Source organism: Trichomycterus rosablanca, chromosome 1, assembly GCF_030014385.1.
Source record: "Trichomycterus rosablanca isolate fTriRos1 chromosome 1, fTriRos1.hap1, whole genome shotgun sequence".
Lineage (NCBI taxonomy): Eukaryota > Metazoa > Chordata > Actinopteri > Siluriformes > Trichomycteridae > Trichomycterus > Trichomycterus rosablanca.
The window spans coordinates 27,636,474-27,661,111 of NC_085988.1; the positions used below are offsets into that span (position 1 = coordinate 27,636,474).

Sequence of the window (24,638 nt, forward strand, 5' to 3'; positions counted from 1 at the left end):
TCTGTGCTCTTTTCTATGACAGAGACATGATGACCTCACAGCTCTCTATGGACACTGATGGCAACCTGTTTCCTGGGCAACCAGCCAGCCAAAGGAAAACAGTTCCATCACAGTCAATAAAAGCCAGCATCAGAACGGGTGAGGCAAGCCAAAACACACACACATGGATTAGATGTCTCTGGCAAATGAAGGATAGTGAACACCAAGTCCTTCAAAGACTCTCTCTCTCTCTCTCTCTCTCTCACACACAGAGCTGAATTCAAAGGCTGAAGATGAATGCGTGGTCTGTTCAAGTAGAGGACGCGCTGGCCGACTTCTAACCCAGCAAATAAAGTCCAAGTTTACCGCCCAGTACAAAGAGGCCCATTTAACTCCAGTCTTCAACACACAGCTCACAGTGAATACTAGGATGACTGCCTCTCTTTTACAGCCACCCTGACACATACTGCCTGTAAACACACATGCTTTTATGCACTGACCACATTTCTGACATTCAGCAAAAAGGTGAAATGCATTTTCTGTCACGGAAATAAATGTCCAAAAATAAAATGTACACAAGTTTCCTAGATCATTTACATTCGCAACATTTAGCAGACGCTAAAACGCACAATTATGTCTGAATACAATTCGAGCAATTGAGGCCTTGCTCAGGGGCCTAACAGTGGAAACTTGGCGGTGGTAGAGCTGGAACATGGCAACCTTCTGATCACTAATCCAGTACCTTAAGCACTGAGGCAGCAGGGTGGCTCAGTGGGTAGCACTGTTGGCTTACAGCAAGACGGTCCTGGGCTTGATCCTCATGTGGGACGATCCAGGTCCTTTCTGTGTCAGGGCTCTAGAGTGCGACCAATTTGGTCGCACATGCGACCTATTTTCTCAATGGTGCGACTAAAAAAAATCTTAGGTCGCACCGGCGCGACCAGGCGTCCGATGGAAAAAAAAACAACAGACACACATTAGGCCAATATCATGGTCTAAACCAATCAGAGATGGTGAAGGGCGGGACAATATTGTAGCGGTGATATGTGAGCGACATTCAGCTCAGCCAATCAGAATGCAGCACCAGGTTTATACACGTGCGTTCGGACGTTCTGCAGTAAGTTTAGTTTTGTATATGAGACTTGCCGGATGTCCCAGAATGGAAGTTCGGGTTCTGGAGCTCGGCGGTGTAAAGTGTCGTAACGCTCACTAAAGTCCTGACTAAACAGTTAAAGTGACTCTACCCTGTCGTGTGCCTTTATTCCCACACCTCCACCACCGCACAGCAAAAGACCCGCAGCATCCCCACCGGACAGCGGCTAGGTGAGCCGACCCTCTACAGTAGCAAGGGGCTAATGCTAGCGGTAAAGTGCGGCGATAGTGAAAGTAAAAACACGACAATGTTTTCGTTAAGTAAAATATAAAAATAACTAAAAGACCAAAATATATTACAATACATGTAGTCAAAATACGCAGTGAGTGCACCGCAAGCGATTTTGGGAATCTGTGTAAAAGATTCAGTAAAGCCGATAATATAATGCACTGTATTTAAGATTACACTCTAACACACACACAAACATATACATATCATTTTAAATATACACACACATATAAATAGATATACACACATACACATTTACTCAATTATTATTTTTATAATTTTTATAAGTGTGCTATAATTAGTCTATAATACTATAATTAACTGTAAAGAGCATGGGAAGACAGTGGCCGGCAATAGTATATTTGTGACTGGTTCTAATACATTTCGAATTGAAAGGCTGAAAAAGCCCAATGCATCTATAAAACACATTACATGTGGCGATAAATGCACTGCCCAAGTGTCCCCTCTCCCCACTGCCTTTTAGTGGCAGGCAGCAGCAAACAGATCATCAGACGAGGCCATGTTGACCAGATTGTTAGTTATTTACAAGTCAATATTGCCTGTATGGACAGTGATTTAAAAAAAAAAAGTGAACCTGTAAAACTGCGGTGTTAAATGCGATGCGGTCGAAAATTTGGGTGCACCTAACTTTTGTGCTGGTGCACCTAAGAAAAAAAGTTAGGCGCACCAGTGCAACCAGTGCAAAACGTTAGTCTAGAGCCCTGTGTGTGGAGTCTGCATGTTCTCCCCATGTCTGTGTGGGTTTCCTCTGGGAGCTCCAGTTTCCTCCCACAGTCCAAAGACATGCAAGTGAGGTGAATTGGAGATACAAAATTGTCCATGATTGTGTTAGACATTAAACTTGTGAACTGACGAACCTCATGAAACCAGTAATTACCTGTCTTGTCATAAATGTAACCAAAGTGTATAAAACATGATGTTAAATTCTGAATAAATAAATAAACCTTAATCACTGAGCTACGACTGCCCTATATCCCAAATACAAACACCAACCAAGACACATCTGGTGCAAAATGATTGCACTGAAATTACAAGATTTCAGCAGCATAGTGTCACCATTGGTAATGCCGGCAGCTCAAAACAACATCCCCAACTCTGATCACTGTCAGGGGATGGCCATGTTATTCTCGTGTTTAAATTGGTTTTCTCCGCAAACTGTGCTCCTGGTCCCTGCCTTCCCAAAAACCTGCAGATTACTCCTGAGTGCTGATTTTTCCACATGTAATTTCACAGATTTGACTAGAGCAACGCATTCGCCATTTGTCAGATTTGAACTATTATGGCGTGAACTGTTGTTGAAAAGGGCATCATGGCACCAGTGTGTCGACTTAAAGTGGAAGTCAATCCCACAGGAATTGTTATGTACATAGATTTTTATCTACAGCCAACAGCATTTGTTCCTTCAAGGTAACAGGTCAGTGAAATACAGGAGACTAAAGGTGTGTTCGAAAAACTAGTGAGCTCTACATAGACAGCATTTTACATCATCCTACGCACTCCCGAGAATGAGGCTGTTCGAAATCCTAGATGCTTTAATATGCTGTCTAGTTAGGCATCTTAAAATTTCAATGTTATTTCGACTCAAGAACGAGTGAGCATCAGAAGCGTCCTTAGTGATCAAGGCAATCCCAGCATTCAGTGCGGCAGCTCTTCTCTCACAGAAAAAAAAAAAACATGGCTGACAGTGCGGGGAAACGAACGGAGTTATTTTCAAACGTAAATAATAATTGTATAAACTTGCACAAGTGTTTTTATTTGTAAGTTCAGGCTTGTCAGCGAATTTAACCGTTTTCGGTACACGGAGGGAGATGTTAGTTGACATGCTTGCGCGCTGTGCCACCCCATCCCATTGGTTTGAATGGCAAAATGCTAAATGCTAAACCCGATGGAATCGCTGTCTAAGTAGCGCGTTCGAATAACCTGCCTTATAAGCCAATGACTTCTTAGAATCCTCTCTATTGAGGCAGCTGCCTATGTAGGCAGTAAAACAGCAAGGCAGCTCTCTAGGTTTTCAGTAATACTTTATTTGCGTTTGATAATAACTCCATTCGTTTCTCCGCCCCGTCAGCCAAGATTATTTTTCTGTGAGAGAAGAGCACCCGACCCGCAATGAATGCTGGGATTGCCTTGATCACCAAGGAAGCGTCGGATGCTCACTCGTTCTTAAGCCAAAATAACATTGAAATATTAAGATACCTCAGTAGTGAGGAATTTAAGGCATCTAGGATTTCTAACAGTCTCCTTATCGGGAGCGCACACAGGATGACATAAAATGCTGTATATGTAGAGAGATCGCTAGCTTCTCCAACACACCCTTTATGTTGAATTGCACTAGGTGTTTGCTTGTTTACAGTGTTTGATTACTGATTGTATAGTACCAAGGTATTCGTTTATTCTCAGGTTCTTCCGCTGCTAGAATTTATTTTGAATTACTGTTTACACTACATATTTAAAAAATAAGATTGATTACTGTTTGTGTAACTACTTCAGTTTCAGCTGATACATTTAATTTATTTTAAAATATTTTAAGAAGAAATATTTAAGAAAATATTAACTTTTTTATTTTGATTTTGAATGCTGTGCCAAGGTCCTGCACAATTGTTTATTATTTTATTGACAAATAAATAGCAGTTCAGTACATTTATATCTGTGTTAATTATATTTTGTTTTGCAAACTTAGTAATGTTTAAGTCAATCCTGATGCCTTAAGTCTTTCCCACATAATAAAGTATATGGTTTATTAATTCAACAATGGTATCAGATCGTTATCGGGTATCGACCAATATGCAAAGTATATATATCGGATTGGTATCGGAACTGAAAAAGTTGGATCGGTGCATCCCTACTATCGGGTGGTCGTGTCGACAAAGACATGTTTGATTGGGATGTCCATTGATCCGATGTCCAGTTCCGTGTACATATGTCATCTTTGGTAGGCCCATACACAAAAGGGTTCAATGCAGTGTGTGTTATGACAAATTCACTTAATCACTAGGATTAAAATACACAAAATGCAATTTGTCCCATGGTAATTCTGCTGTTGGTCCTAACAAATCCTACCAAATTAACAATTTAACATAGATAATTAATTCATATTCATCCTAAACCTGTTAGAAAAGACACAATTTATATAACAAGTATTTATTTATTAAGCTGTAGCAAGCTCCTTCCTGGTCAGGGACCCAGTGAACTAAATGTAAAGGGGTTGCCTAACCTAGACAGTAAAGTGTGAAAACTTCAGTCTCTGCCTCCAACAAATCAGCAACACATATGACTACATTTCCTGACAGATGGCAAAAAATGTCCTTGTTAACACAGCCTTACACTGCACTTTTGTATTAGTATTAATATAAAATTGTTGTCAATATAACAACATAACAGCCAGAAAATACTGTATTGGTTTAAAGGCATTACACTGCAAATGTCTCGTCCTTTTCTTTTTCTCCTCTATTGTGGCATGAATCAGAAGCAATCTGTGTCTTGATTATAAAATGTCTGGAACAGGTTCACAGCTTTCTTTCTGATTACAGTCATTTCACAGTAATAATCATGTTCCTCATCTCATTCAATCAGGTGTGTGTATGCAAGTGCTCGTAAGGCTGTAAACAGACTGTGTCCGTGCATGCTGAATGGCATTTATTAAAAATAGGAATTAATACGTTTTTGGTAACTTGGGTAAATGAGGTAAATAAGGTTGTGTTTGTTTTACCAATTACTTCATCATTCTAATTGCATATTCGAATATACACAAATTATTTAATCTATCTAAAAAGCATACAAATAGTTCACAAACACCGATGACCCAAAACATTATAACCACCCATACCCCCTCCCATCCCATAAATGGGACAGAATGGAAAATGCAAATAATAAAACACAGAGTTTATTACATTTACTTTGACTTGTATTTGATTGCAGACAGTATAAACCTGAGATATTTCATGTTTTGTCTGATCAACTTCATTTCATTTATTAATAAACATCCATTCCTGCATTTCAGGCCTGCAACACATTCCAAAAAAGGTTGAGACAGTAAAGCATTTACCACTTTGTAATATTGCCATTCCTTTTCACCGCATTTAAAAGACGTTTTGGCACCGAGGATACAAATCGAGTCAGTGTTTCAGGTTTTATTTTGTCCCATTCTTCCTGCAAACACGTCTTAAGATGTGCAACAGTACGGGGTCAGCGTTGTTCCTTTCAAAATTCTCTACTGGGGACAGATCAGGACTGCAGGCATGCCAGTCCAGTTCCCGTACCCTCTTCTTCCGCAGCCATGCTTTTGTAATGTGTGCAGCATGTGGTTGCATTGCATTGTCTTGTTGAAAAATGCATGGACATCCCTGGAAAATATGACGCCTTGAAGGCAGCATATGTTACTTTAGGATCTCAATGTTCTTTTCTGCATTAATGCTGCCATCACAGAAGTGTTAATGACCCTTGCCAAGGGACTGACACAGCCCCATACCATGACAGACCCTGGCTTTTGGACTTATTGCTGATAACAGTCTGGCTGGTCCTTTTTCGTCTTTGGTCCAGAACACACAGCGTCCATTTTTTTCCAAAAAAGGCCTCGAATGCTGATTCATCTGACCACAATACATGTTTCCACTCTGTGATGGTCCATCCTAGATGCCTCCAAGCCCAGAGAAGTCGATGCCGCTTCTGGACAGATCCCGAGCGTTCAGCTTAAGCTTGCGTCCTTGACCTTTACGCACTGAAATTCCTCCCGATTCCTTTTTTTGATTTGTTTAATGTTATTATGCACTGTAGAGGGAGAAATATGCAAATTCCTTCCAATCGTTCTTTGAGGTACGTTGTTTTTAAACATTTCAATCGTTTTCTCACACGTTTATTGACAAACTGGAGATCCTCTGATCATCTTTGCTCATCAAAGATTCAGCCTTTCCTGGATGCTGCTTTTGTACCAAACCATGATTACAATCACCTGTTGACATCATCTGTTTGGAATCACATCATTCAGTAGTTTTTTCACCGAATTACTGGGCCTAAATTGCCCCGTCCCAACTTTTTTTGAAATGTGTTGCAGGCCTGAAATACAGGTATGAACGTTTATTAATAAATGAAATGAAGTTGAGCAATCAAATAATAGTCAGAGTAAATGTAAGGAACACTGCATTTTTATTTTATTTGCATTTTCCATACTGTCCCAACTTTTTCTGATTTGGGGTTGTCAATTAATTAATTATGAGACTGGCTATGCCAGTATTAAAACAATTGTCCATGTCACAGTCAATTAAATGTTCAATCACGGGCTAATGATAGTTATTTTAAATACATTTGTTGAATGCCAACATGTGTTATTATGCATAGAGGACAACACCAAACAAATGGCATAACATTGACTTTGAAATCACCTCCACAAATTTGCAAAAGCAAATGTATGCGGGTTGCAGCAAAATTAACACATGCCAGTGGAAACCCTGTGGAGCCTGAGGGGTGTGGCAGAAAAGACAAGGATTAAGAATGCAGCATTAAGCTGACAATAACAATTATTTTAAAACAAAAAGAAAAACGCAATGTGTTAACAGCCTTTACAGTTCTTACTGCATACGACATCCACACATTCATTCCATCAAGAATAGAAGCTGGAACAGCCCATGCTCACTTGTCAAGCAAATATAATAATAATAATACTAATCTGTCACTACTGGCAACAATAAGCAGCTTTGCACATCTCTCACACACATCCAAAAGCATTCATCAAACAAAAGATTTACATTTTAAACATAATGCCTTACAAAGATCATATTTCTATTTCCCTCATTCTACTTCACAATTGATGTTGAATCTCATTAAAGATAGTAAACGACTTTCCAACAGTCATTAAAAAGTACATAACATGCTACAAGTAATAAAAATAATAGGTTGTATTTATATAGCGTCTTTCACAATCTCAAGGTCGCTTTACAGAAGAGGAAGGACAGAAATACTGATTGTCTTCAGAAGAGACTTAAAAGAAGAAACAGTACAGCAATCATGCAGAGATTAAGCCAGAGAGTTCCAAACCTAAAAGCAACAGCACTGAAAGATCTGCCACCCATTGTGGAGAGTCTAGTGAGAGGTGTAGTAAAAGTACATACTACAGTAGCAAATAGAATAAAACATTTGTGAGGTGCTTGGGTGCAGTGGTAAAACACAGCAGTCCTGAGATCTCAAGCTCTCTAGCTCTTAGGTTCGAATATCAGCTCAGCGCCTACACAGACACACAATTGGCTGTGTGTCTGTAGGGGACAATGGCTGAAACAGGATTCCTCATTACTGGTGTAAGTGCGACCTGTGCTGACCGTTTGAGGTGCCTGTACGGAGGGGGAGCTGATCACGGATGGCAGTGTATGGCTCTTCACACGTGATAGTGTATAAAAGCCTCATCCATGGCAAATAAAAAGAAGCAATCGACTGTGACAAGAGTGAGATACGTTACGACTAAAAATTGTGTTCAAAAGGGAAAAAAACCCATTGTGCACTACTAATACAGTTGTTATTATTTACATATAAAATGTATTATGTCAGCTTGCCATTTTATAGCATTAAAACAAGTAAAACGTTTTTTAAACATTTTGATTAAATATCAAGCAGCTAATCTGTAGTGTTTTTTGTTTGTTTGTTTAAACTCAGACATGTAATATACAATGTCAGTATTATTCCTGTACAGTGAATTTATACAATACAGTGGTACTTTGAAACTCTGCGCCAATTGGTTCTGGGACTGGCGTTGAGTTTAAAAGACGTTGAATTTCAAGGTATTTTTTTTTCCATAAGGATGTATGGGGAAACCTGTTAATGCGTTGCATGGTCCTGTGGAACTGCATATTTTTTAGGCTAAAGTAAAATAATGAGGTTGTTTTTGACACTTATACACTGAAAATAACACAAGTATAATATAAAAACACTAAAATACAATTGAAAAACAGTTCAAAATCAATAAAAATACAGTAAAATCTGCACTTTACCTTTACTTCTTTATTGTTTCCTTACGCTTTTTCATCATGGAGATGCTTGATTTTGGAATATCGTATTCCGTTCACTAAAGGCGCATTCATATGAGAAGTGCCAAAATAGCTTTTTTGCTGGATGTACCGCTATTTTCTATGGAGTGTGGTGGTGCACAAAGCTTAACGTGACTTATTGTACTAAAACAACAAGCAAGGAATTTCATTAGTGGAGAGAACTTATGAGCAGTAATAATTAAAAAATTTAAAAAACTTAACACGTTGAGTTTAAGGGAAACGTTGAGTTTAAGGGTACAAATTTCTCGACAAAGGGTGCTGAGTTTCAAACATTTTGAGTTTAGGGGACGTTGGGTTACAAGGTACCACTGTATTTATCTACTAGATTGCAACTTCATGTATATTTTGTTTTAAAACATTCTGATTCTGTCTATGTAATCAGTTAAACAGGAGTCAAAATTCAAGATTTAAGAATTCATTGCCATATGCATTGTAAACAAGTCGTAAGATAATACAATGTATGTATTTCTCCCTGATCACCAACAAGTACTGTAGAAATAGAAAATAAATCATAAAACATTCATTAGAGATCAAGTGTAATATAAAAAATGGAGTAGGAGTAAATGAAGGACAGGAATCACAAAATAAGCATCACAGCAATACAGAAATAATAATAAAAAAAATTAATTATTAAATAATACAAATTGAATAAAAATATAAAAATTACATATAAATTACCTGACTACAGATAAAGAGTTTAGAGCCCAGGGCATCACTGGACAGAGGCAAATGCTTGGACCAGCAAAGGAAAATGACCGGTGTATAGATGACCTGATACTGGTTGGCTATAGTCATATGATTACACATGATCACATTAAAACCACCTCCTTGTTTCTACACTCCCTGTCCATTTTATCAGCTCCACTTACCATATAGAAGCACTTCGTACTTCTACAATTACTGACTGTAGACCATCTGTTTTTCTACATACTTTTTTAGCCTGCTTTCACCCTGTTCTTCAATGGTCAGGACCCCCACAGGACCACTACAGAACAGGTATTATTTGGGTGGTGGATCATTCTCAGCACTGCAGTGACAATGACATGGTGGTGGTGTGTTAGTGTGTGTTGTGCTGGTATGAGTGGATCAAACACAGCAATGCTGATGGAGTTTTTAAATACCATGTCCACTCACTGTCCACTCTATTAGACACTCCTATCTAGTTGGTCCACCTTGTAGATGTAAAGTCAGAGACGATTACTCATCTATTGCTGCTGTTGATCATCTTTGAGATCTTCATTAGTGGTCACAGGACGCTGCCCACGGGGTGCTGTTGGCTGGATATTTTTGGTTGGTGGACTATTCTCAGTCCAGCAGTGACAGTGATGTGTTTAAAAACTCCAGCAGCGCTGCTGTGTCTTATCCACTCATACTAGCACAACACACACTAACACACCACCACCATGTCAGTGTCACTGCAGTGCTGAGAATGATCCACCACCCAAATAATACCTACTTTGTAGTGGGCTAACAAAGCATGCAGATGAAACAGATGGACTACAGTCAGTAATTGTAGAACTACAAAGTGCTTCTATATGGTAAGTGGAGCTGATAAAATGAACAGTGAGTGTAGAAACAAGGAGGTGGTTTTAAAGTTATGGCTGATCGGTGTATGTTTTCAGTTTTTTATATTATTAAGGAAATTAAGGATTATTTATCTTGGATGAAGATTTCTTTGAATGTATTGGGCATATGTAGTTTTTGTTTTATTTCACTGTTGTACTTTGGACATTCAATCATGTGTTTTCTGGTGATTGGTGTGTGGTAGTCTACACAAAGTGTGGGGTCTTCTCCTAATATTAAGTGTTTGTGTGTTAGTCAGGTATGTCCTATTTTACATTTACTGTATATTACTTGATCTGTGCATTTTCCATGGGGCATTTTTTGTTTATTCTGGATGTTCGGGTGAATCTCATGTAGTTTATTGTTTGTTTGTGTGTTCCGTTGAAGTTGCCATTTAGTAGTAGAACTTTATTGTCACTATAAATTGCAACAAGTACAATTACAGCGAAATTAGCCATCCACCCGTCCAAACATTTATGTTTGATGTATTCATTTGATTGATGTATTCATTTATAAGGGGTTTGACATTCATTGGTGGAAGTTCAAAGTTTGTGTTCATGTATGTTTTTTATTGGGTTCTTTCTCTTGCCAACTGGTCAGCTCTTTTATTTCCTGATATTCCACAATGTCCAGGTATCTAGCACAGTCTAGAATTAATTTACAAATTAGGGTAATTTAAGTCCATAAAAAAGTTCCATTAGGGCTATGTACATTATACACATAAGGATGTATTACTTAGAATCATTTAGGAGCTGAGAAGAAATCCTAGCTAGACAGTAGTTGGCACAGCATCACAAAAAATATAATCCTCCTTCTGCTATTTGACCTGAGCTAGATAAACACCCTGAGATTGCATATGTCGTGGATAAAGGTAGCTCTGCTACGACCAACATTAATACCAGGCTATTCAAAAGAGAGAACAATTCAGCATGAAATAACCCTTCATTCACATCTGCAAGATAAGTAGGCATGCCAAAAATTGAGACCATTTATTACTTACTCATCCAATAGCTTTCACCAAAAAGCTGTTAAAGCAAAATTCAATAGTCCTGTAGAGTTTATTCATCTGAAATTTTATTTTGAGGTTGCTGCTTCAGGCTGCACAAGCAAAAAAAATTAAATAATTGAGGCTAGCACATTTCTGGTTACCCGGATCCAGTCAGCGCAAACGAGAACCAGCAGATGTTAATTTATTTTTAATCAGTTATAATTTGCTCTATCTATGGCAAGAATTTACTATGTTCACATGATTACCATATTATATCTCCAAAGAAATGGCCATATTTTCATGTTGTAGCAATTTCTGTGCCAACATAAAGTACAGTATGTCTACAATGACAATAGTACAAGTCAGTTATGCAACCTAAAAATTTGCATAACAACACACTGAAGAACCAATTATTTAAAAGTGATAAGAGTGGTAATTTATAGTAAAATGGGTTTTACCCAACTACTCATGGTGAAAGCAGGTACACAATATAATCAGTTCTCAAAAGTACGGATTGGTTTGTGCTCTAGATATAGATGTCAGTCCTTCACTTGTAACAATAGACCGGTTATTCTGTTAGTCACAAAACTTTACTATTTTAAAATTCATTATGTGGATGCATGGGCAAATAGACAAAACTGATGTAAAGTTAAATATAAAAATAAAGTAAAAGTGAGGATTGCATAAATGGATGGATATGTAGGCAGTTGTAGCCTAGCGGTTAAGGTACTGGACTAGTAATTAGAAGTCACTGGTTCAAGCCCCACCACTGCCAGGTTGCTTTGGATAAAGGTGTCTGCTAAATGCCGAAAATGTAAATGTAAAATGTGTGTGGGTTAAAAGGATGTATATGATGGTGGATAGAAAGATATACTGATGGGTTTGAAGGAAAGATGGATGGTGGATGAACGTAAAGATGAATATATGTTTAAATTAATTAACAGAGTAAAAACAAGCATGCCGCTCAGGTGGCGCAGCGGTAAAACACGCTAGCACACCAGAGCTGGGATTTCGAACACATCATTTCAAATCTCAGCTCTGCCATCCAGCTGGGCTTGGCGGCCACATAAACAACGACTGGCTGTTGTTCACACAGGGTGGGAAAGTCAGACCAGGGCTCCTCATAACTGATGCAGCTACGACCTCTTCTGAATGACTGATGGCGCCTGAGCAAAGTCGAGAAATAATGCGTTGACCAGGGTGTGGCGCTCCATACACAAAGCTGATCCGCATATGAACTCATGCAGGTCAAAAGATGCAGTCGGTACTGCACACATGTCGGAGGGGGCGTGTGTCAGTTGTGGTGCTCCTCAGTCAGCAGTTGAGGGTTGTATCGGTAGAGGGGAAGTGTAATACAATCAGGGTAATTGGATACAACTAGATTAGGGAGAAAATTGGGGGGGGGGGGAAAACAAGCATAAAGGTATAGATGAATGGATGGATGGATGGATGGCAAAACAGCTGAATGGCCAGGTAGACAGAGAGATACATTTAACAAAAAGGTAACACATCGCTCCCTAGGTGGATGGGAAACTTTGGCATGAGAGTGGATGAATAGCTGTGTAAAGGTATATATGCAGTATGCAAAAAATGGCCAACCCAGGTCAAACTTCACTAAATCCCCCACAAATAACAGACTTCTGTATGTTTTAATACACAATTATTGTTTAATTGCAATAGAATTTAGCAATCTTAAAATGTGACATTTCATCTCAATATGTTGAATACAGCAAATAAATGGAAACTGTGCACTAAAATATGCAGAAATATGCTACATTAAATTTTCTTCCCAGATAAATAAAGAACTATTTTTTACTGAAAATGTAGAATTTGACAAGGGTTGTTTAAACCTTAGCATAAGACTTAAGAAATGTGGTGTAGATAGATCCTCAGAGCTATGCCAGGACCGGGACTTGCTCAACAGGAGGACAAGAAGGCAAACAAGATGATGTTGGTAATTTTTTCTCAACGAGTGCCATCTAGAATGGAAAAGTGCACAGATGGAGAGAATGAGAAAAAAATTGGTAGGGAGGGAGAGAAATTTCCTGGCAATGGTCTGTGTTAGGGACAGAATGAACTGCAATATGTTCACTCTATATTCATACATGCAAATGGGTTATGAAGGACAAGAAAAAAAGCAAAGAGGAAAAATAGTTTCTGCAGGCAACCAGGGACTGAGAACGTCTCGGTGTATTAAGTGTGTTTATGATATCTAAACAAATTCAAAACAAATGTGTAAAAACGAGATGGGTTTGAGCCACATGTTGACTAGATGGTAAAGCCATCAAATTAGCTATTAATATCATTCATTTTATGCCTGACTGGTTACATAACTTTGTATTTAGAGGACATCTCAGTAACTGGTGAACGTCACACCATATGTACGTGATTCAGATCAACTTTGCATGCCTTTGCAGGTAGATGTGATTATTTTGTCCTTTTTCAATTACAAACATGTAGCAGATCGGCTGTGTTTGTATTGTTGTATTGTTCCAGTCTCAAAGTGTCATTTTTACTCCACATGACCTCTCTACAGTTATTCTTAAGTAGATTATTAGGGTCCTTTCTGTATGGAGTTTGCATGTTCTCTCTGTGTCTGCGTGGGTTTCCTCCAGGGCTCTGGTTTCCTCCCACAGTCCAAAGACATGCAACTGAGGTGAATTGGAGATACAAAATTGTCCATGACTGTGTTTGACATTAAAAACTTGAACTGATGAATCGTGTGTACCTGTCCTGTCATGAATGTAACCAAAGAGTTACATATTTACAAAGACTGACTTAACAAAAAACAAATGTATTTACTAGGGCTGGCTCGATACCACTTTTTTTATGTCTGATATCGATACCGATACTTCAAATTGAGTATCTGCCGATACCGATACCAATTCGATACCGTCATTTCTCCTCTCAAACAACTAAGCAGTAATAATACATGTCTCAATGCACCATGGTCAAACTAATCTAAATAACAATGCTCAGACTGTGAAACAAATATTCTAAAGGAATAAATACAGAACCTACAACATCACACTTATGCAAAACTGCTGTTTTTATTTTCACTTTTACACACAAAACATTTAGCAGCATTTTTGGTTTCACTCACGTTCGAGCTGTTGTTCACGTGACACATCTTGCTTTACGGCGTGTCGTCCAAAGTGTCTACAATTGGGAGATGTGGATGTCATTCAAACGCGATGGACCAATAAGAATTAACACAGAGTTTGGTTGAGATTTTCCAAGAAAGTTCTGTCACGTTTTTAGATGATTAAACCCTGCTGGATTTTGAAGAGGACATCTGTGGCTAAACAGGAAACGGTGTAGTTTGTTTTATTTCATAACACTAATGGATTATTCGTTGAGGATGTGAGATATCTCCAAGCTGGGACAAGATTTTCTTTATCTCAGGTGAGCGATTTATCATTTATAAAGCGGTTTTTATTGTGTTTAAACAGTGTTTTTAGATGTAGCAGACAGTAGTAGATGATTTTTTGAAATGCTAAACGTTTAAGTAGATCAGTGTGTTTTCATTTCTGAATGGATGTTGCAGATGAGTTGTAAATCAGTAGCACATGTTAATGATGTCATCAAGATGCACCTTGTTACTGCAGTTGCCGAGTGAGTGGCAGTAAACGCACTCTGTTGGAACGTATCTTCGTGTGTTATTTGCTTTACACACAAACAATGGCCTTATTTACATTAAGTGTTATTTACATTAAGCAACAGTATCGGATCAGATTACATGTTTTTTTCTTCCGATATCCGATCCAGTGATTTGGGCCGATATCGGACCGTGCCAGCCCTAGTATTTACTAAGAGCAGCCAACTAAAGACTGATTTTTAATATGTTGGATGCAGAGAAATTACTTTACAATTATGAGCATGTAATAATCAATGTGCAGTTTGCACAGTAGCTTCAGTTACTGCATAAAAAAAAACTATAAAATGAAAAACATGTTAAAGACAAACATTTAACAACAAAAAGGTAAGCCGCTTATGTGGCGCAGGGGTAAAATACACTAGCACACCAGAGCTGAGATTTCGAATATATCATATCAAATCTCAGCTGCCATCCGGCTAGGCTGGGCGGCCACACTAACAACGATTGGCTGTTGTTCAGGGATGGGATGAGCCGGACCAGGGTCTCCATAACTGATGCAATTACAACCTCTGCTGTCGAGGAATAATGCTGATCAGGGTGTGTCTCTCCATACACAAAGGTGATCCGTGTATGAACTCGCCTTGTGCAGGTGAAAAGAGGCAGTCGGGTACTGCCTCTTTTTTAGACAGTTCTGATTTCACAACAGTGGTGGCTGTTATATTTAGTTTCAAACGGTATTTTCCTCCCAGCACTAACACTAAACCCTTAAAAATGGCTGGTAAATTACTGGTACTTTTGCATTTTTTTTAAATAAACCACCATTTGCTTTAAAAAATATTTCATTTAAAACATATTTTATCATCTTTACATGTGTTTCTTTCCTTGCACTGGAACAAAAGTTTAGAAATAAATCAATAACATTGAAAACAAAGACATTTGAAAATAGACATACAAAATTATTGTCACCCTTACAAAGTTGCTAAAATAATTGCACTGGCATGATAAAGCAGTCTGTTCTTATTAAAATTAGTCTTAAAAGTGTTTTCAACCTTAAAATCACTTATGTAGCTAGTTTAAAAGAAGGATTTTTTATCATCCTGCTGTGTTATCACATGGCAAACCAAAGAAAAAGCAAAGAATGTTCTGGGAAGATAAGAAAAGGTTACAAGATCATCTCTAAACAGCTTTTCTTGTGATCACGGTTGCCAATATCAATAAGAAGTAGAGATGTGCCGATCGGGGTTTTTGGCACCGATTCCGATCTGCGATCTCCTTTTAGGGACATCGGCCGATAGCCGATTGCGATCGGGGGGAGGGGGGGTTGAGCAGTAAATAAAATAAATAAACTTAAAAAAAACCTCACAGTGAAGATAAACCGGAGCAGCGCGCGTGTGTGTGTGTTTGTGTGTGTGTGTGTGTGTGTGTGTGTGTGTGTGTGTGTGCCCTTAGAAGATACGCTTTGTTCACAGTATCGCTATAAGTGATTCATTGATTCATGAGTCGATTCATTTTTCGCCAAGCGTAAGTTTCTCTTCTGTTATCTCTCCGTGTTTACTGTTATTAATTAAATGTCGTGGTTTTAAATAAACACCAGCTACTACAGAACATTCTGTGTGACTCTCTTACATTAAAAAGCTTAATTAAAAAGCTTAATTAAACTGCTATTACCACAGATCTGTAACCGAGTCAGAACATTCTGTGTGACTCTCTTACATTAAAAAGCTTAATTAAAAAGCTTAATTAAACTGCTATTACCACAGATCTGTAACCGAGTCAGACTCGTTCCGGAGCTAAGGAGCTAAGGAGCTCGTTCCGGAGCTAAGGAGCTAAAAGTTCAGCAGATGATCCTGAACTAACGAATTTGCTAATGAATAAACTTTTGCCTCTGATTGGCTCTGTAACATTTTCTGTTCTCATCTACATCACAAGTAAGAACCGCTTACGATTTACCAAAGTGAACCACGAGTTTATATAACGTGCTGATAGAATCGACTCAGATGTGACCGGGTTGAATTATCTTTTTAAAGTAAATATTACAATCAGCAAAATTACATCGTATGTATGATGCACAAAGTTAATGATGTTATTTTAGGTCATGAAGAGCTTTCACTGTGGTTTCTGTACGATGGTTGATGAATGGTGATGTGATGGTTGGCGTCTGGATCAATCCACTGAGCTGTTAACTTAACATGGTCTTTATATATCACACGATCGGATCGGCTACTTTTAGGAGATATCGGCCGATCGCCGATAGCATATTTTGATTAAAAATCGGCCGATACCGATTCATAGCCGATCGATCGTCCCATCTCTAATAAGAAGTATTAAAAAAAATAATAAAAATAAATAAATAAAAAAATAAAAAAATATATATATATAATGCCCTAAGATTAAACAAAAAGATTGTTCTGTTGCTCAAGGAAGAACTAAGACAAACTTCAAAAAAGACCTAAGTGGACCTTAAAGATCGAGTACAACAGTGTAAAGTCATACCAGCCAAGTGTCTGAATGAAAATGAGCTGCTTGCTAGGAGACCCAGGAATAACCCTACAAACTCGATCAATATATTTAAATCCAAACTCAAAATGTTTCTTTTAACTCAAGCTTTTTGTTGCTTGCAATTTTGATTTTTTTACCTCTTTTTTATTAGTCTTTTCATTAAATGTTTTGCTTGTTTAATTGCGTGTCAGTTGTGAAGCTCCTCAGTCAGCGGTGGAGGGTTATATTGGTAGAGGTGAAGTGTAACACAACCAGGGTAATTGGATACGACTACATTAGGGGAGAAAATGGCGGGGGGACTAAAAAAGTGTAATGTTTTAAATGCCACATGCTATAATATTGGACAAAGTATAATTTATAAATAAAAGTGCTTTTTGAATGTTTAAATTAATACCAGGGGGATGTTAAACAATAACTGATGCACAGTTGGTTGTGGCTGCGGTTGTTGTGTTGAGACTGAGAATGAATTCATGAGAAGACAACAACAAAATTGCATTAATATATTATTTATATAGCCTCCAATCTCACTTCTCCATGGTAAAAAGTTATTCATACCATGTTCTGCATTTGCTTTTTTTGTTTTGTTATTTCCACATCCTTGACATCTATCTGAATGACCTCCAATATCAGTATCAGTCTGGCAGCACACTCCACAGAAAAAGCTCTTGTGTCCGTCACTAAAAAGCTTCATGCTGCCAGGGCAGCCAAACCATCATCAATCCTGATTCTCCGTGACCTGTCTAAAGCCTTCGACACAGTAAATCACAACATTCTCCTGTCCCCTCTTTCCTACCTTGAAAAAGCTGGTTCCGAATTACAGTGGATGGATCCAGAAGGACGTTCTTACTAGCTGTCATGTAAGGAATGTACATTTCCTCCATGCTATCTTTCAGCTGGAGTCCCAGAGGGTTTGTTTTAGTCTTTTAGTATACATCCCCTCTCCTGTTAAGGTCATATCCTCCTGTAACAAGGTGGTGAGGACAGCAGAGTGACACTAGACTGATTCTGGCCTATGTACCTTTGCCATTTGAAGCATATTGACCAATACTGTTGCATTCAATTGCAAGAGGACAGAAAGTGACATGCAGTGATGGCATTAAGACTCTGGTAATCAATGCAAGGATGCAGGAATCTATCCTTTCACTCAACAAAAAGAAGCCTGCCCCAGATAGGGATGAAAAAAAATCTCCTATTGTAAAGGCTTACTGGGTGTATTCAACCATGGGCCTCTGTTCCAGAGTAAATAAGCCTGCCCCAGGAAAAAAGGGTGCCCGGGAGCAGGTTTATGATGCAATTCAGAGGATGGTGAGGTGGTAGGGTTAGAGCCCTGCACTTGCTGAAGACTGCTATGAGGTCATGGTACTTCGGAGGACCATCAACAAATCGATCACCCCAGGTAACTTCAGCCAGGAGAGAGGTGTCTGGGGTCCCAGAAGAAAACCAAACAAGTGCACCAATTAATCCTAAGGTCCAGTATCTTAGAATTTTAATTTGGGTATGTAGAAAGTACTGCGTATAATGTATTTTACTTTGTGGTATATGGCATCCTCATTATGTAATGTAACTGGTAAGTTCTCAGTGGTCATATAAATAGGGCTAGTTTAACAGTAATGATTAGACTGAGTCACAAGCTAACATATTTATTAAGCACACATTAGCACTTCAAGTGTACAGTAAGGAAGGTTGTGCATAAATCCTCCTCTAAACTTTCATAATTAGACAGTTCTGATTTCACAACAGTGGTGGCTGTTATATTTAGTTTCAAACGGTATTTTCCTCCCAGCACTAACACTAAACCCTTAAAAATGGCTGGTAAATTACTGGTACTTTTGCATTTTTTTTAAATAAACCACCATTTGCTTTAAAAAATATTTCATTTAAAACATATTTTATCATCTTTACATGTGTTTCTTTCCTTGCACTGGAACAAAAGTTTAGAAATAAATCAATAACATTGAAAACAAAGACATTTGAAAATAGACATACAAAATTATTGTCACCCTTACAAAGTAAAATAATTGCACTGGCATGATAAAGCAGTCTGTTCTTATTAAAATTAGTCTTTTTAGTTTTCAACCTTAAAATCACTTATGTAGCTAGTTTAAAAGAAGGATTTTTTTTTTTCATCCTGCTGTGTTATCACATGGCAAACCAAAGAAAAAGCAAAGAATGTTCTGGGAAGAAAATGTTACAAGATCATCTTTAAAAAGCTTTTCTTGTGATCACGGTTGCCAATATCAATAAGAAGTAAAAAAAATAAAAATAAAAATAAAATAAAAAGCCCTAACATTAAACAAAAAGATTGTTCTGTTGGTCAAGGAAGAACTAAGACAAACTTCAAAAAAGACCTAAGTGGACCTTAAAGATCGAGTACAACAGTGTAAAGTCATACCAGCCAAGTGTCTGAATGAAAATGAGCTGCTTGCTAGGAGACCCAGGAATAACCCTACAAACTCGATCAATATATTTAAATCCAAACTCAAAACGTTTTCTTTTAACTCAAGCTTTTTGTTGCTTGCAATTTTGATTTTTTTTACCTCTTTTTTATTAGTCTTTTCATTAAATGTTTTGCTTGTTTAATTGCATCTTGGTTTCATGTTTTATTGATTTTTTTCTTTCCTTTACTGTGAGCAGTGTCCTTGGTGGTCAAGAAAGGCTAGTTAAATTTAAAAATATATATATAGTAATCAATTTAAATGAGAGGTTGGTCACAGCAAATCAATGTTTACAGTAGAAAAATTAACACCATGCTTTTAGTAAGGCTCAGTAAAGTTTAGAGTTGTGTTGCTGCCTCAGGCACTGGGAGCCTTGAATCTGTGCAGGGTACCATTAAATCAGAAGACAGAGCATGAAATGTACAGCCCAGTGTCAAAAATCTGTCTTATTCACAGATCTTGGGTCTTCTAGCAGTATAATGACCCAAAACATCAAAAAGCAAGCAGAAATGAATGAGAAGAAAAGAGGGGTTGCTATGAGTCCTGGTCTAAATCTGAATTTGGGAGAAGTACTGGAACTGGTAAGAGCTGGAACTTCCAGCAGAGAAATGCAAAAATACTACATACATCCCACAAAGTTTCTTATTAACAGGCCTCCATGCTTCATTGAATTAAAATTAGCTCATTGTAGAGAACATGGTAGTAATGTAGAACATTGACATAAATGCCATAAGTAGCTACAATGGCTAACTAAACATGATAATTAAAGAACAAAAATGCTGCCAGTATATTAAATTAATATATTGATTATCAATATATCAGGATTTTCAATACACCAATACAAGTACAATACACCTCTGTCAGTTTCATTTAATTTAAACAAATATAATGAAATGTAATTAAATTTTGTTGTTTTTACACAAATCACACACATTTTGACTTTATTTCTATAAAATGAACAAAGTTCATTTAAAGCATAATTAAATATGCACTATATATATAAAATGTTTTAAATTAAATTAATGTATTTAAGAAGAAAAAAATCTTTCCTATTTATTGTATTTAATTTCTGTGATGAGCCCACCTGCTATATAACTCAGCAGTGGCGTGGATAAGTATCATGCTCTCCTGCCATGACACGGCCAGTTATGCCTAGTTCACACTACATGATTTTTGCCCTGATTTTCAATGGTCGGCGCTAGATTTGCCGGCTTGGGAGCAACTCGGCGTTCGGTCGGCGATCGAAACTCGGCTCTCAATCGCTATGTGTGAACTACCCAACAACTCCATCCGAGCGGTGACCGAAGCAAGATTTCTAGCATGTCAGATATCTGAATCTGAGTTGCCCGACTGGCAATGAGTGCTATGTCAAACAGCCAATGAGAACGCAGTTGGCGATAGATCGTGTAGTGTGAAACCCCCTATCGCCGATCAGATAAAAACCACACCGACTTGAAATACTCCCGATTACAAGGGATCCAGTCATGTAGTGTGAACTGTACAGCTGTACTTTCTTTAAGGTTGTGCTGCTTGGCTGTGTCTGGCCCCTTTTTTTACCCCACTAGCGCTTACGTCAGCATTTTTACCTTCTTTTTGGGGAACTCTAGCTAGTCATGCAGCCTTATTTTGTCTCTAGTCCTTTTGCCCTGGATGCAAGCTGCCTCCACTTGACTGGCATCCCTATAAGAGGACCTCGAACAGGAATGCATGCTGGACGCAAGCAATGTCATTAGGTGTATTGAAGGTTCTGCTCTTTGTCTTTTTTTGTTGTTGTTAACCAAGCACCTTATGGCTTTTTAGCCACAGCATTGGTCTACCTTAGTTAAGCATCCAGCAAGATGTTGCCAGTAGCTGGTATATTTTTATGTAGCAAGCACCAATGGTAAAACATGTTATAATAATTTCCCACTCCTTATTGTATTATTTCTATTGACTTTTGTAAATTACTCTCATTTACAAATTATAAAGCAAATAAATGCTGGTTATTTGAAGCCTCACAAATTATAAAGCAAATAAACGCAGGTTTTTTGAGGTCTTAGTAAGACAGAATCTAAAGCTGCTTCGTAGCATAGATGTCATGTTACAGCTTAAATAGGACTTGTGGCTTTATTATGCAGATAAAAGCCAAGGCAGGCAGCCAATGCCAGACAATAACATCACAGCACCGGCAACCAGCAGGTCACTGTCTCACATGACCTTAAGTCAGATTTGTAGCCCATGGGTTTAGTGTGTAATAGAGTGAAAGAGAAATAATGAGAGCAGTTAAATTGTTAAAACCAGCACATCACTCTGGGATATATCTTAAATATGTCTTAAATATGCCACATGTAGCAGGTGAGAATTGCCAAGCTGAGCCTCGAGGTGTCAGTCTAGACTGTTTGCCCCAAGAAACTCTGCAGCTCAATGAAGTTTAAACTTCAAAAGTCTCCCTTAAGCCTTGACCTTTGCACACCTACTTAATAAAACATCATCTTCCCCTGAAAGTCTCCAGGTCTGAGAAATATCATCTTTACAATATACCTAATTTAAGAGCATGAAAGCAGGCCTATGTAGCCATGCTATGGAAAAAACAGCCAATGTAAAGCTGAAAAGCAGTTCTTGGACTTGTAGTCAGACTCCATTACACATTACAGACAAAGCTTCTACTTTTCCATTTGTGGTTACTAATGGCCGATGTTAATGCAGTTGGTTATAGGGATGGAAAAAGCACTTTGGACTTGTTCCAGGGAAATTAGATTCATCTTGTCTGTAGACTTGTTTTGCTCTAGCTCTTTTCTCTTGCTTCTTGTACACTTTCAAACATTTTACAAACCTATTTAAAAAGTGTGCAATAAATAAAGGTCTTCTCTGGCTGTAAGTTTAGAACATTGGTTCATATTTTTTATGATACTAGATTAATTTAATATATTAAACGGCTCTATCCATGCTATAATTGGCCCTAAAATGTCGGGCTCAGAGAGACAACAATAACAAACAGCATTACATTATCATTATATGACATTGTTTCTCAAACATAGGCTATACTCAAGTATATGTTCTCCTATTTTTGCCTGCATTGATCCCCCATCCCAATTAACAAAAGCACTCCTTTACCACCAGTCTCAGTTCCTCATTCACACACACTTACACAATGACAATTTATACTAGCCACCAACCAACAAGTGTTTTGAATGTGTGAAAAACATTGAAGTAAATCTTGTAGACCAAGTTCTTTGGAGCTGTGTGTTACAAGTACTGCCTGCAGTAGTGTCGCCAACAACAAGAACACAACAATATCCCACCCCTATTGCATTTATTTGTTCTTCAATTTCAGTTACAAGTACAGTAAGCCCATATCAATTACTTTGTCTGATTTTCTGACGCTGCATGTGGGCTTCTGACTGTGCCTGATTTCTGACCCCTAGGACCGGAGCTGCCCACCCCGACTTTAGGCAAAGGTGCAGAGCTTGGGGGTTCTAGGTCATAGAAACTTGTGGTGATCAGGGATGTTGGGTTGCTGTCGTTCTGCCTCTCTTGTCCGATCACTGGGGGAGGTGGGAGTTGACGTTCTGTGAAATAATTCATGACTGTGTTACCTGCTCGCTCTCCCTTTTATGTGCTGTAATAATTAAGGGTGTTGGAGTTTCATGCTACTATCTGCAAAACTGACATTTTACTCTTAACAATTTCACATTTTAACTACATTTTCTGTTTTTAACCGCGAGGTGGTTCTGACAGAAACCTGTTTACCCACCTGAGGTTGAAGCCTGCAGATCAAGACTGATGTGCCAACAATGCTGCTCCTGCTAGATATGAGGGAAACCTCAAGTGTTCGCGCCAAAAATGTCCAAAACTCACTACGGACTTTAGCACAGACTGGACTCAATAATGAAGAAATATTACATCTATATTAAACTATTAATATCCAAAAGCATTACTTCATTACCACCCTAGTCCTCCTCAAGAAATATCTACCAGAAGAAATATTTGTACAGTAGACCCTTGACTTATGAATTTAATTGGTTTTGAAGGGCTGTTCTTAAGTCAAAATGTTTGTTAGTTAATGTAAATAGAATTAATCCGTGCCAGACCTCCGAAACCACCCCCTTACCTAACCTTCCTAATCTCTAAAATGGTCTTTTTTGTTATAAATACAAGTATATTGTCCCTCAAATCCTAAATTATAGAGTAGACATTACAATAATAAAGAACAATACACAGTAGTACTGTTCTGTACATAAAAAAAAACACACAGAGAGTATATGTGCTGTACCATTCACCATAGTAAATTTCTGTCTTTTTTTCCCAATAGTAATAGATTTTTTTCATTTTCTCACCACTAAGCGTTCTCTGCACCTTCTTTGGGGCCATTTTGATATTAAATTTTACAAAATATAAAGAAAAACACTGTCCGCTGTCCGAATGTTCGCTCACTGTATATATATACAGTATATATATATATATATACTGTATATATATATATATATATATATATATATTATATATTAGCCTAGTGGATATAGTAGTCTCTATTCTGCAAGTCGCTTTGAATAAAAGTGTCTGCTAAATGCTGAAAGTGTACATGTATATGTGATTTGACAATGTAGTACCATCATACCACTCAAGAAATAATATAGCACAGGGAGCAATGCACCTGTGTTACCATGAATAAGACCCAGTGCATGTGGATACAAACAGAGGGAAAATAAGAGAAGCAACATGGTGGACTGCTGTGGCATTTCCAGCATAGCAAAGAGGCCTTTGTTTCTCTTCTACAAATTAAAACTTTCTTGCTCTTAAAAGTTTTAAACAAATCATGCCTTTAGTTGGCTGTTTAAATAGCTACTAGTTTTCAGCAAGCATGCCAAATCAACTTCACATCCTGTGATATAACCACAAACCTGACCTCAGGCTAGACAACTTCCTTGCATCAACTTCCCTTCCTCAACTTTATTTCACCGTATAAAAAGGGCTAGTTCGACTGCACCCATTAGACTCAGCCACAAGCATTAAAAGTAAAAGGTTTGGGGAGCTCTGTACAGATGAAGCTCTATTCAGAAAGTGGGTTATAGATTTTCACAACACAAGGGCTGGTAACTTTTTTATGCCCAAGTAGGGCTAGTTTGGCTTTACTGTGTTCCTGTCAAGGTTAAAAGGAAAACCC

At 38.0% G+C, this 24,638-nt stretch overlaps 1 protein-coding gene across 1 annotated transcript in view; it reads right to left on the bottom strand.

Annotated features, from left to right (window-relative positions):
* The window catches only part of b4galnt4a (beta-1,4-N-acetyl-galactosaminyl transferase 4a), a 277,540-nt gene that overhangs the window by 221,263 nt on the left and 31,639 nt on the right, over positions 1-24,638 (bottom strand). The gene's annotated exons all lie outside the window — the stretch shown is intronic.